The sequence below is a fragment of the Pelodiscus sinensis genome, chromosome 19, assembly GCF_052426305.1.
Source record: "Pelodiscus sinensis isolate ZL-2025 chromosome 19, ASM5242630v1, whole genome shotgun sequence".
In the NCBI taxonomy this organism is placed as follows: domain Eukaryota; kingdom Metazoa; phylum Chordata; order Testudines; family Trionychidae; genus Pelodiscus; species Pelodiscus sinensis.
This window is the reverse complement of record NC_143070.1, coordinates 23,769,935-23,782,603: the sequence shown is the minus strand read 5'-3', so window position 1 is coordinate 23,782,603 and position 12,669 is coordinate 23,769,935. Positions and strand designations below refer to the sequence as shown.

Here is a 12,669-nt window from a genome sequence, read left to right as displayed (position 1 = left end):
CCAGACCCTGACACACAGGGGTTTACAAGCCAGATGATCAATGTTTGCTGCATTTCTCCCTCTCCCAACTGTGCCAAACCTCAAGGCCAACTCTACAGTCCCAGCGGCTGGGGGAGATGTGCACGTTAGAGCCTCTGCCCACTGAGCTGTAGCTTTCTGTGCCCAGGGAGCCAGACACCACCAGGGCTGGAGGGAAATGGGGATTGGCTGCACTTTGGGAGTCAAAGGTGTTGTCTGGGACCATAGAATAGAACACTTTTACCAAGTGGCCACCAGAGTGCACCATGGCTTAGCTGGCTAAAGCACCTGCCTAATAAACAGGAGATCCTGGGCTCAACTCCCAGCCACAGAGGGAGGCTCAATATCTCCAGGAGGCCTGAAGCACGTGCCCGGCATAGAGAGCTGCTGCTGCCAACTGCTCGTTGCCTGCCTCAGTGGCCCAGCAGCTGCCCCCTGAACCCAAACTTGCTCCTACTCCTCCAGCTTCTCTCCCTGATGCGTCCCACGGCTGCTGAGGTCCCTGCGCATGAGGCAGTGGGATCATCTGAGGCAGGGGCCAGTCCCAGCCCCATCTCTGAGCTCTTCCTCCCCTTTTCGCCTGCCTCCTCCCCCTCCCAGGCTCTTCCCTCAGCCCCACCCCAGTTCTACATTCCCCACAGAGAAACCAGAGAGTTTGGTCTTTCCACAGGGAAAAGTCCTGATGGTGTTACCAGCAGGGCGGTGGGAGGGGGGAGATGCACAAGCCCCATGATGGGCTGTTGGATGGCAGCCGTGTGCTGCTGCTGAAGGGCCCTTGCGAGCTGCTCAGCCTCTGGCCCCCACCCTGGCAGGATCGTCTCTGCCTTGTGCTCACAACTATTCTGGGGGACACTTGGGGGATGTTCGACTTGCCAAGCTCCAGCCAGGGGAGGAGACAGAGAAACCTCCCTTTGAGGACTCTAAAGGCATCTCCCTGATGGTCTAGTGGTTAGGATTCAGCACTTTCACTGCTGTGGCCTGGGTTTGATTCCCAGTCAGGGAAACCAACCTTCTCTGTACTCATGAGATCTGCCTAGCCTTTGCCCTTTTCCATCATGGGGAGGGAACCTCAGGACAAGGAATGTAAAACCCACAGAGCCCAAGAAGCTCACAGCAACCAGCCTATCTCTGTCAGGGACTCAAACGTGGACTGCCTTTGTTCGTTGTCTGACCGCAAAGAGACAGGCAACACCAGCAAGATCCAATCACAAGCTCTTTATTAAATAGTGTGCACTTACAATAGAGAGCGGCCCGTCTCCAAAGAGAACCAGCCCTGATTTTATTTACAGGTAGGCTTATATAGACAGTTCCATCACGTCATAGACTATTTGCCCAAGCAACCAACCCCCCTTTATCGGTTAGAAACTTCTAATATCCATGCACACCTGGCCAACTATACATCATGGCCTTAAGCAATTCATAATGCATCAGCAATTTCTTATCAGCCCAAAAGACAGGTACTGGGCAACAAGGAGACAGTTTGTTATGGCCAAAGGAGAACATAAACAGGGAGTTTAGAACAAAACGGGGAGAGCAGAAACAGGGAGTCTCTTTATCAGTTCTCAAACAAACTGTTCCTCATCACAGCAGGTACAAAAATGCAGCTTCTTACTTATCTCATTTTGCAACTTGAACAAGCGTGTAGGGTGCGTTCCTGCTTGAACCTATCTCCAGTTCTGTCCAGGGACTACCCAGAAATCTGTTACATCTGCTTTAGCATAACTGCCCTAGGCCTAATTTTCTAGGGCCTAAGGGTACGTCTAGACTACAGGCTTTTGTCGACAGAAGTTTTGTCGACAGATACTGTCAACAAAGCTTCTGTCAACAAAGAGCATCTAGACAACATCCAGTTTTGTCGACAAAGCAAGCTGCTTTGTCGACATGGCAGTATAGACACAAAGGGCAGTTTAGATGCAATAACGCTTTCTGTCGACAGAACTCTGTCGACAGAAGGTGTTATTCCTCATAAAATGAGGTTTACCAGCGTCGACAAAACTGCTGAGTTCTGTCGACATTATGTTGACAGAACTCAGCGGTAGTGTAGACACAGGTTTAGTTTTGTCGACAAAAGTCCACTTTTGTCAGCAAAGCCCTGTAGTCTAGACACACCCTAACACTACTGAGACTTGACCTCAGATTGCAGGATTCAGAGTCCTGAGTGCTGTCCCTTACACCATGAGACCTACATATACAGTTTCTGCTGGGAACCTGGGACTCTCAGGTCTCAGACTGGCCTCCGCTCTCCTGGCTTCCCAAAAACAGCTTCATCTCTCAGGGCTCTCTGGCTACGTCTACATGGCACATTGATTTTGGAATAAGCTGGTCTTGAATAGTGATTCCAAAATATCTTATTTCGAAATAGCACATCTACACTGCAGGGAAACCTCAGAATGAGTCCGAGTCAGGCTCCCCTAATGCAGACGAGCTACCTCGATTTAGAGCCCTGGGAGAAATAACTTAGAATGGGCCTAGGGATGGGGCCATTTTGAAATAGCGGAAGTGGAGCATCTCCACACGCATTATTCTGAAATAGCTAATTGGGAACAGGCGTTATTCCTCGTAGAGTGAGGTTTGCAGAAGTTGGAATAACCCGTCTGTTACTTCAGATTATTTCACATTAACGGATTTGCTGCACAGATTTTGGCATTGTTATTCTAAATGGCTGTTATTCCAAAATAACTTTTCTGTGTGGACAGAACTTCTGTCCTGCCCCAGCTCTGCTGCGTTCAGGACAAATTCCTTGTTAGGGTCCATCACAATCTGGGGTCAGTGGGGGGGTCTGTCCCACCTGAGATGTGTCACACAAAAGCCTCTTGTTTCCTGCTCAGCTCCCAACACTGGCTACAGGCAGCCCTTTTGCATGGGGGTGTAGCTCAGTGGCAGAGTGTTTGACTGCAGATCAAGTGGTCCTTGGTTCAAACCCAAGTGCCCCCTTTGGAAATCTTTCTCCTATAGAAACATTTACCTCACCACTTCTATTGCATCCTGGATTTCTATTGTATGTGCACACTTTAAAAGAATACAAGCCCTTAATGTTTTCTGGCACCAATAGACATAAACCAGGCAAACCTGTTCCTCAGCTGGAACCAGCTCAAACCTGCTGGTTGTGTCTACATTGGCACTCTTTTCTGGAAAAGGGATGCTAATGAGACCAGTCGGAATTGCAAATGCCCCAGGGATTTAGATTTTCCCCGCGGCATTTGCATGAACATGGCCACCACTTTGTTCCGGCTCGGGGCTTTGCCAGAAAAAAGCGCCAGTCTAGACAGGGATCTTGCAGAAAATAAAGCCTTTTCTAGAAGATCCCTTATTCCTGATTTTAAAGAGGAATTCTGCATATGTCCCTGATGGTCTAGCGGTTAGCATCCAGTACTCTCACTGCTGTAGCCTGGGTTTGCTTCCCAGTCATGTGATAGCTGCCTAGTACTTTTTCTCACCTCAGTGTCACAGGTAACAGCAGCTGTGACCCCCAGTGGCCTAATGGAGAAGGCACTGGCCTCCAGAGCCAGGAGCTGTGGGTTCAAGTCCCACCTGGGGTATAGAACTGTGCGCTTCTGAGGGTTGTTTGGGAAGTCCTAGCTTGCTTTTTTCCCCATGGGAACTGAGAGATGGTTCCCGGAGAAGTGCCACATCCCATAGGACAGCGGCTGTCTAGTCCCACCAGCTCCAGGAGTGACTCAGAGCGAGGGAGTTGTCTGGAGCAGAGCCTGAGGAGGGGCAGCTCTGGCAGCAGCTCAGTAGGAGCAAGCGGGGAAGGACTTTGGCCGGGCCCTTTTACAAAGCCCTTGAGCATGGGGCTGGCATTGGGGGAAAGTTCCCTCAGCAATGGGATGGGGGGGGGGGCGGGCTGGGCTAGGACGGCGCCGTTCTCCCTGCTCTTGCCCCCAGACAACATGGCTGCCAGGCCTGGGTACGGGCAGACTGGCAGTTGCTGCACCAACACACGGGCAGGAGGTCCCACTGATGTGGGGGGAGGCAGCCCCAGCAGCAGGCACAAGGCTGGGCCAGCATATGGGGGGAGGTGTTTGATGGCGTTTCCCTGCTGACATGGAGCTGGGTTGCCAGGTGTCCGGTTTTGAACCAGACAGTCCAGTATTTGAGCTTTCTGTTCAGGAAACAAACTGAGAAAATAGAAATAGAAATGTCCAGTATTTTCTAAATAACAATAACAACAATAATGTAGATTGTGATTGTGATGTCATGTCATGTCAAGTGTGTCTGGTATTTTTGTTGAAACCAGCTGGCAACCCCACACAGAGTCCAGAGGACAGGACACCTTCTAGTACTCACTGCTGCTAGCAACAGCCTCTCACAGCTCCCCCCACCATGGGGCAGGCAGGAGGGGATTGTTCCCCCCAACTGACAGAGGGACAAAGGCTGAGAAAGGCAAAGGGCCTTGTCTGACCTCACACAGCCAGTCTTGGACAGGACCCTGATGCTGAAACTCCCCCTCAGTCTGGAGTTTCACACCCTGACTGACCAGAATAAAGTGTCTCAAAGGTGCTACAGCCCCACAGAGGGATAGCTCAGCTCAGCCAGCAGGTTAGAAGCACCAGGACACAGAGAGACTCAGGAGCTGCTCAGAGACAACCACTGGTGAGAAGCAGAACAATTTCCTGAGCAAACAATTGGTTCTGGCTCATTTGCTGGGACTGAAGGAGAACAACGAAGTCCTGAGTCTCCTCCTTGTGACTGGCCTCTGCTCAGCCAATCAGAACTGAGACCCTAATCACAGAGCACTAGAACTGGCAGGGACCTTCACAGGGGAATTCCAGACCCCTGTCCTGTCCTCTTAGCAAGACAGAGCACCCTGTAGATCGATGTCTCTCCAAAGCAGGGAACTACTAGGAGTGGGGTTTGAGCCCACACAGACAAATATCTATTGGAGCTTAAGTCCAACACCTTAACCACTCAGATATCCTGGTGGTGCGGAGGAGAGTGGAAGGGTGAAAGGTCTCTCCCCAAACAGCCTGGGGACTCGCTCTCAGAGCATCTGCCCATCCCATCTCTGTGCCAGGGAGAGAGCTGCCCCCTCCCCACAGCGAGGAGGGAAGCAGGGAAAAGGGAAACCAAACAAGACAAAACCCAACGTCCCCAGGGATTCCGAGGGACAAAGGCCTGGCGGGGAAAATATCCCCCCCCCTTCACCCAGTGTTTTCCCTGCCTTGCATTCGGCCAGCCCCCATTGATCAGGCCCTTGTTTCCAGCCTTTGTGTTTATCTACCATGGACAGGCAAACCCATTCACAAACTTGTGCCAGACCAATAACATTATATTTACATATATGCATATACATTATGCAAATAACAAATATGCAAATATAGAAATAAACTGTTGCCAGTCCCTAACAGATCAGTGTTTGCAGTTATCTACACTTAAAAAAAAATCACGGAAGAAATTCCCCTCAGGCTGCTGGAGGGGGCAGTTCCTCCCCCCGGGGGACTGGAGCCTGCAGAGGGAGGGGCGCAGGGAGAGGCACCCACAGAGGCAGGGGGCATTTGGGACGCCCTGGTTATAAACTTCAGAAATTCTGTTGGGGCAGAGGAGTTGGTGCCCCCAAGTGCTCCCACCAGTCACCTCTGCCCCCCCTCCTGTCCGATGGGGTGAGGGAGCTGCCATTGTATCTCCCTCCTCTCCTTCTGTACAAGCCCTGCCCTGTGTCTCCCCTTCCCCAGCCAGGCTGCTGGGGCTTGAGGCTTAAGCCCGAGGTGTCAGCCTCAGCGGGACTTGTTCCTTCCCCCCTCTCCTGCCTTGCTGCCTCCTTTGCCCAGCAGCGCTCAGGGGCAGCCGGGGGAGCCGGCACCAAGGGCAGAGGAGGCCGAGGCACAAGCCCCTCAGAGGGGACAGGCCTGAGGCCTCTGGCTTGCCCAGGCTCACGCCAAGGGGCTTTCTGTGGTGCCGGGCGGGGGAGGGAGGCCAGGCCCAGGCCAGTGGGAGAAGGGGCAGCGCCTGCCAGGGCAGCAAGTGGAGCTGCAGGGAGCGAGACGCGGCGTTTCTGCCTGAATCACTCAAGGGTCCTTCTGCGGGTGAAGCGCCTGTGACACCCCTGTGCTGCCGGGTTCTCCTGCCCCCCCCGGGAGGCCGTCCCCTTTGGGGGGCTCTTGCCCTGGCACTCATGGGAGGGCCAATATAGGCAAAGCAGCCTGCCCCAGGCACCTTCCATAGCTCAGCTGGCAGAGCAGAGGCCTGTAGCGGGTGCTCGGCAAGTGCCCTTAGGTTGCTGATTCAACTCCAGCTGAAAGGAGAGATTCTTCTCCCTCCCCTGGCTGCAGGCCCGGCCTTAGGACCAGGTGGCTGCCTTGGGTCTGTCCCTTTGGGGCCTGCTGCTACAATTGACAAAAAGGTTTTGGGTACCAGCTGCCAATCTAATGTCTTGGGCTGCGCAGGCCTTGAGTCATGGCAAGAGCTGGAGGGGAATGGGGAACAGCTGCACTTTGGAATGGGAAGGGGGTGTCTGGCGCCATAAAGTAGAACAGTTTTAAGGTTGCTTCCAAGGAGGGCACCATGGCTTAGTTGGCTAAAGCACCAGCCTAGTAAGCAGGAGATCCTGGGTTCAACTCCCAGTGGTGCCTTGTTGCCAGGTCAATGGGTCTCTTGTTCCCACCATTCTTCAACATGTATCTGGAGTTGGTTTTACCTTCAGTTGAGCTTGCTGGTGCTCTCACAGTGGGAGTAAGACAGTAGCAAAGAGCAGGAGGTGCCCTAGGGGTTTCCTTTAGTGAGGCTTAGCTAGACTTGGTAAATCAAGCTGTGGAAGATGGATTGCAGCAGCCATCTCCACCTGAGTGAAGACATGGCCTAATGGTGCAATTAGTTAGATGCCGACACTAACAGCCCCACTGCTGGTAACTCACAGAGGCTACATCTACACTAGAAGTTTTCTCCTTAAAAAAATATGTTAAGGAGGGACTCAATTGCATGAGTCACAATCTTATTTGAATATTTTCAGCCAATGGGATTGCTGTGCAAAAATACGTAGTGTGAACATTTATTTGCACAAACCCCCCTTTTTTCACAAGATTCTTATGGCCCCCAAAAAGAGGTATCCTGATCTTGCAGAAAAGGAGGTTTTGTGCAAAAAGAAAACTTCCATACTGCTTGTTTTTGCACAACAACCCCAGCGTGAAATCAGTTTGTCAGAAAATATGCAAATAAGATCATGACTCATGCAAATGAGACCCTAATTAGCACCTTTTTTGCTAAGAAAATTTGTAGTGTAGACATAGCCGGAGATTCTGGTGCTGATCATGCAATAGAAGCACATTATGTTTAAACAGCTGCCGTATGAATGTCCCTGAAAGTCACAAGGATCAATGATCTGTGTGAAAGGCAGGTGGCCAGTAATTAGAGCCCCATGTATGTTGTGTGCACAAGGGAAGGTAGGAATGTGCACTGGGCAGTCTGATAATGGTGTTTACTGTATGTTTGTAACAGGCTCCTGCCCATCTCCAGTGAATTTGGGCAACTCCTCCACCAATTGCAATACACACTAGGCCGTTCCTCCCCAGCTGGGTGTGGTTGTTGTTCTTCTGCACAGCACAGCCCATGGAGACCAAGGACCTGCCATTGGTCTTCCAAATCACACCCTTATTGAACGGATGGAAACAGAAACCAGACACACGGCGGGTTTGAGCTGGCTCCAGCTGAGGGACGGGTTTGCCTGGTTTATGTGCGTTGGCAGAGGACAGCAGTAAGGATTCGTATTCATTTAAAAAATCCAAAAAATAGAAACCTAGAATGTAATGGAATTGGAGAAATAAATGTTTCCATTGAATGGTCAGTTGGATTTGAAGTAACGCTCATATAATTTGTAGTCTATCACTGAGCTACTCTCCCTGATGTTTGCACTGTTAGGAGTTGAGAAGGGAACAAGAGGCTTTTGTAGCCCACACACCCCTGGGCCTGTCTCCATCACTTCTGCCTCTGCCAGGTGAAGGGAGGCCGCTGGGCCCAGCATCTTTCTACCCAACCAGGGCCGGCTTTTGTGGAGAGGGAGGGGCCACTGGAGGCACTTGGTCCCCTGGCTGCATCCATGGGGAGGTGGCTCTGCTGAAAGCCAGACTGGTTTTCCTGTTGTTAGGCAGGACCCTGCAATCCATGTTCTCTCCTGCTTTTGTAGCCTCTTGCCTTCTCCACGTGTCCTTTCTGATGGGACAGGCATGTTCTTCTCAGGGTTTGGGTACCATGTTGCCCTAGGAAGGGGTGTGGCCAAAACACAGGCCTCACTGCGAGCAGCATTTGAACCTGCGCAGGGAAAAACCATGGGATTTTTAGTACCACACCTTAACCACTCGGCCATCACAGCTCTAACTCACAATAAGCCAAGGAAACTGGTAAAACAAAGGCCTGGCTGTGAGCAGGATTTGAACCTGCACAGGGAAACCCTATTGGATTTCTAGTCCAACACCTTAACCACTCAGCCATCACAGGTATAAGTAACAGCAAGCCAGGGAAACTGGCAAATAATCTCAGTGCCCAGGCTTGATGTCACCTGACACAGAATTCACACGGCAAACCCTTTCACCCGTCATGCGGAGGAGTCCTGGGTAATCTGGTCTGAGGCTGGCTTAGAGGTGAGTTCAAGGGGAAACCTCACAAAGGAGATTCCAGGCAGCCAGGCCATGGGGGTCTCTGAGATGCCCCAACCCTGCAGGCTGTCCCACCTGGCTGTTGCCATGGTCCCTCTGTGAGGTCACTGCCTCCCAGCCAATGAGCTGAGGTGCTGCAAAAGTTTCTTGTGATGTCACTGCTGCTTTGCAGGCTCATGTCCTGCCCCTGGCCAGCCCCTTGGCATGTGTGAGCTTCTCCCCTTCTGCCCCCCTCACTCAGGGCTGGTTCTGGGGCTCACGCAGGGAACATCAGAGGCTGCTCAGGGGGCCACATTGCTAGGCCAGGGGCCCTCCTGTGGGGCTGTGAGTGTTGCTGTCCCTGCTGTACAGACAGGGTCATAGAGCCTCAGCATGCTGCAGTGGTGGGAGACACTTCCCTGGTTTCGGGAGGGAGACGAGACATCAAGGCTCATGACTTGGAGCCAGCTACCAATGCCCATGGAAAGCTGATTTTCAGAGGGGTGTGATCAGCCCTTCCTGTGTATCTGGCTTCTTCAAAGGGGCTTAATCAGGAGCTAAAAGTTGAAGAAGGGCCATTCAGAAGGGTGAATTTCTGTCTTCAACACTTTTTTCTGTGTGCCCCAGTGGCCTAATGGACAAGACACTGGCCTCCTAAGCCAGGGATTGTGGGTCCAAGTCCCACCTGGGGTGACAGTTCTTTCTCAGTGACAAAGAGTTTACCTTCCTCTGCTCACTGAAACAGTTGGCAAGGATGCTCCACAGTGGCTGTCTCCCTCTCTGCAGAAGCTGTTCAGACCCCTCCCTAGCAAATGCTGATGATATCTGGCTGATGTTAGGTGCAGATCTGAGTGCTAAAAGCCCAGGTATTCAAAGTCAGAATGAAGGGGCACATCTTGGTCTAAAAGTGACAGGCAGAGGGAGGCAGCTGTAGCAGAGCAGGGTCTGTCTGGAGACAAAGTGGAGGATGAGAGGCAGAGACTCCAGAGCGGGGGGGGCCCTAGTTATTTGATCTGGCAAACGGACATAAAATCCCCAGGCCCTGAGCATGGTGCGGGCAAGGCCCATGGGGCGGTTTGGGGGGTGGTGAAGCTCTGTGAGTGGATAAGATCCTGGCTGAGCTGCGCCCCCTGCCGTGTGTGTGAGTCAAACTGCTCCTAGTGCCCTTTTTATGTATCTATTGCGCTTTCAGCTTCTTTCCTCAGGCACGTCCATCCACCAATGGATCTTTTATTTTCCTTTGTGCCGCTCAGCCACAGACACAGCAGAAGGGTTTTCCTGCAGCCACAGGCCCCAGCCCCTCTCTCCAGGGAACTGCAGCCCCTCGGGCCAGGCAGCTGCTCCCAGCATTCAGGAGGCACCAGGCCAAGAAGAAACCGTCTGACACGGTGCTGCCAGGGAGGGGCCTCACTGCTAGTCGCTGTTCCTGTTCCAGGAGCAGAGCAAGTCTTGTCCTGGGCATCAATATTGAGGGCGTGTGCACCTGTGTGTGTGTGAGTCCCCATGGCTGTGCTAGTTTTTACACATGAAGGGAAATGCCCCCCTTGAACACCCCACACCTCCCACACACACACACGGCACTTCTCCTGAACTGCTTCCTCTCTGGGAGGTGGATGAACTGCAGGTGCGGGAGGAGTTCCCTGGCTAAAAGTCAGGCAGGCAAAGTCCAGCCTGTAATACCCAGAAGAGGGGATTTGCCTGTCTGGGGAGGGCGGGAACAGACCAGCACTTGGGAGCTTGGCTGCCAGCTGCTTAGCACATCTGGACACAGAAGAATCCCAAGACTTGGTTCTGCCAGGCTCCAGTTTCCCCTCTTCTGTTTCTTTTCAGCTCCCTGCAAACTGCCTCCCAGCTGTGGGTGAGGCTGAGTGTGTGTGAAACCAGCTGTACTTTGGATGATTTTGTTAATTGTTTAAAAAGCCTCAGGCACCTCTTCTGCCTGGGGAGGTGTCTGGAATAGACGCCTAGTGACATCACCCTGGGGTTTTACCCCTTTAACCTCACCCAGAGAGTCCTGAGAAGTCCGCTCCTGTGTCCAACTCTGCCTCAGGCCAAGTGTTCGCATGTTTCATAGATAAGTAAACTCCTCCTCCCTTTTTCCCTGCCAATCCTTCCTGAGTGAGCTCTACCCCTCTATCCCAATATTCCAGTAAAGTATATTAACCCACCAAGTCCCAGTGATACCAACTTCTTCCTGCTCATTACCCATAGTTCCCGTGTGTCTATACCAGCATCTAAGACACAGATTAGATTTTGCTTCCCAGTGGTCCCGCATCCCTCCTTTATCTCTGCAGTTACAGCCTCTGCTCTCTCCCATTTCTGGCCCATCTCCCAGGTCTCCATGTTGTTCATTTACCTGTGGGCTTTGGGCACTTGCCCCCATCAAACCTAGTTTAAAGCCTCCTCACTAGGTGAGCCAGTCTGCACCTAAATACTCTTCCCTTCCTCCACAGGTGAACCCCATCGCTGCTGAGCAGCCCTTCCTGCAACAGCATCCCATGGGCAAGGAAGCCAAAGGCCCCTGCCCACAGAGCTGTAGCTTTCTGTGCCCAGGGAGCCAGACACCACCTGGGCTCGATGGCTGGAGAGAAATGGGGAATGGCTGCACTTTGGGAGTCAAAAGTGTTGTCTGGAAACATAAAGAGCCATTTTAAAAAGACTTTGGAGGAGGGCACCATGGCTTAGCTGGCTAAAGCACCTGCCTCATAAACAGGAGATCCTGGGTTCAACTCCCAGTGGTGCCTTGCTGTAACCTTTGCTCACATTTTTCTAGGTCCTTCTGGGACCCATGGAACTGCGGCTTCAAGGAAAAGGCTGATGTGGGAGGAGTGTTAGGAAGAAGGAAACCACAAGCCTGGAGCAGGTGCAGAGGCTGCTTTGACTGGCACTGGCAAGGCAGGGCTCTGACTGCAATTGCTGGGACAGGAGAGCCAGCACCCCACACCCTTGTGATTCCCTGGGGGTGTCATCACCTAGAGAGCCTGAGGGTGAAACCTCTGCAGCTCCTGCAGCCATGGAGAGTCAGGGTATGTGGGTGTCACGTGCTTCTCATCTGTGGTTTCCTTCTTCCCAACACTCCTCCCCAATCAGCCTTTTCCTGAACCAGCAGTTCCATGGGAGACCGGAGATGCCTCTTCCGTGTCCCAGAAGGGTGTAGGAAAATGTGAGCAAAGGCTGCAACAAGGCAACTCCAGAAATTGAACCCAGGATACCCTGTTTATTACACAAAGCTTCAGCCTGCCAAGCCATGGTGCCCTACCCAGACCCACTTGTAAACGGTTCTATGTACGGTCCCAGATAACACGATTGCCTCACAAAGTTCGGCCATTCCCCATTTCCCTCCTGCCTTCCCACCCAGGCAGTATCTGGCTCCCTGGGCACAGAAGGCTACAGCTCAGTGGGTGGAGGTTCTAACATGCACATCTCCTCTGGGACTGTAGGTTTTGAAGTTCTGCAGGGTTGTGGGAGGAAGAAATGCAGCGAACTTTTATTATTAGGCTTGTAAACCCCTTGGTCTCAGGGTCTAGGTTGGAGTTCCCAGGTGGGGGCCCTGCCTCCTTCAGTTTGGTCCCTTCCTGAGAGCACAAAATAGACAACAGAGAATTCCTTTGCCCCGCAGCAATCTCTGTTGGCCAAAGGCTTAGCAACCGAATATTTGCCCAAGCTTAAGTGCAGTAGCAGAAAACATTTTTATGTGTGTTTCTGTGGTGTAGTGGTTATCACATTTGCCTAGCATGCAGAAGGTCCCTGGTTCAAAGCCAGGCAGAAACACAGGGTCTTCCCTTATTGCAGTTCCCCTGGGTGTCCACAAGGTAGTTCCAGGGCCTGGTGCAGGGTTTGGCAGCATGTGTGCTGGCTTTCAGGAGCTTGTGGAAGACAGCTCAGCAGGTTAGGCTGGGGGGGGCCTGAGACTTCTCAGTGGTGCCTTGCCTGAGACCAGGTCACTGCGGCCACACAGTCTAGGGCCCACCCTGGCTGTGCACCTTTGATGCAAGACCCCAGCCACCCCATTCACCTTGCTTTCTTCTCACCCAGCACCCCCAGCTTGCTTTGTTCCTGCTCCCCCACCCTGCTCCTTCATCCA

At 52.4% G+C, this 12,669-nt stretch overlaps 6 non-coding genes across 6 annotated transcripts; all 6 read left to right on the top strand.

Annotated features, from left to right (window-relative positions):
- The first annotated feature begins 949 nt into the window (after positions 1 to 949).
- TRNAE-UUC (transfer RNA glutamic acid (anticodon UUC)) lies at positions 950 to 1,021 on the top strand. The gene has a single exon. It is a non-coding gene; the product is annotated as a tRNA-Glu (tRNA).
- A 1,859-nt stretch (positions 1,022 to 2,880) lies between these two features.
- TRNAC-GCA (transfer RNA cysteine (anticodon GCA)) lies at positions 2,881 to 2,952 on the top strand. Its single transcript has one exon. It is a non-coding gene; the product is annotated as a tRNA-Cys (tRNA).
- A 531-nt stretch (positions 2,953 to 3,483) lies between these two features.
- TRNAW-CCA (transfer RNA tryptophan (anticodon CCA)) lies at positions 3,484 to 3,557 on the top strand. The gene has a single exon. It is a non-coding gene; the product is annotated as a tRNA-Trp (tRNA).
- Positions 3,558 to 6,516: 2,959 nt separating this feature from the next.
- Positions 6,517 to 6,590, top strand: TRNAT-AGU (transfer RNA threonine (anticodon AGU)). Its single transcript has one exon. It is a non-coding gene; the product is annotated as a tRNA-Thr (tRNA).
- Positions 6,591 to 11,255: 4,665 nt separating this feature from the next.
- TRNAM-CAU (transfer RNA methionine (anticodon CAU)) lies at positions 11,256 to 11,329 on the top strand. The gene has a single exon. It is a non-coding gene; the product is annotated as a tRNA-Met (tRNA).
- A 954-nt stretch (positions 11,330 to 12,283) lies between these two features.
- TRNAA-AGC (transfer RNA alanine (anticodon AGC)) lies at positions 12,284 to 12,356 on the top strand. Its single transcript has one exon. It is a non-coding gene; the product is annotated as a tRNA-Ala (tRNA).
- The last annotated feature ends 313 nt before the right edge of the window (positions 12,357 to 12,669 follow it).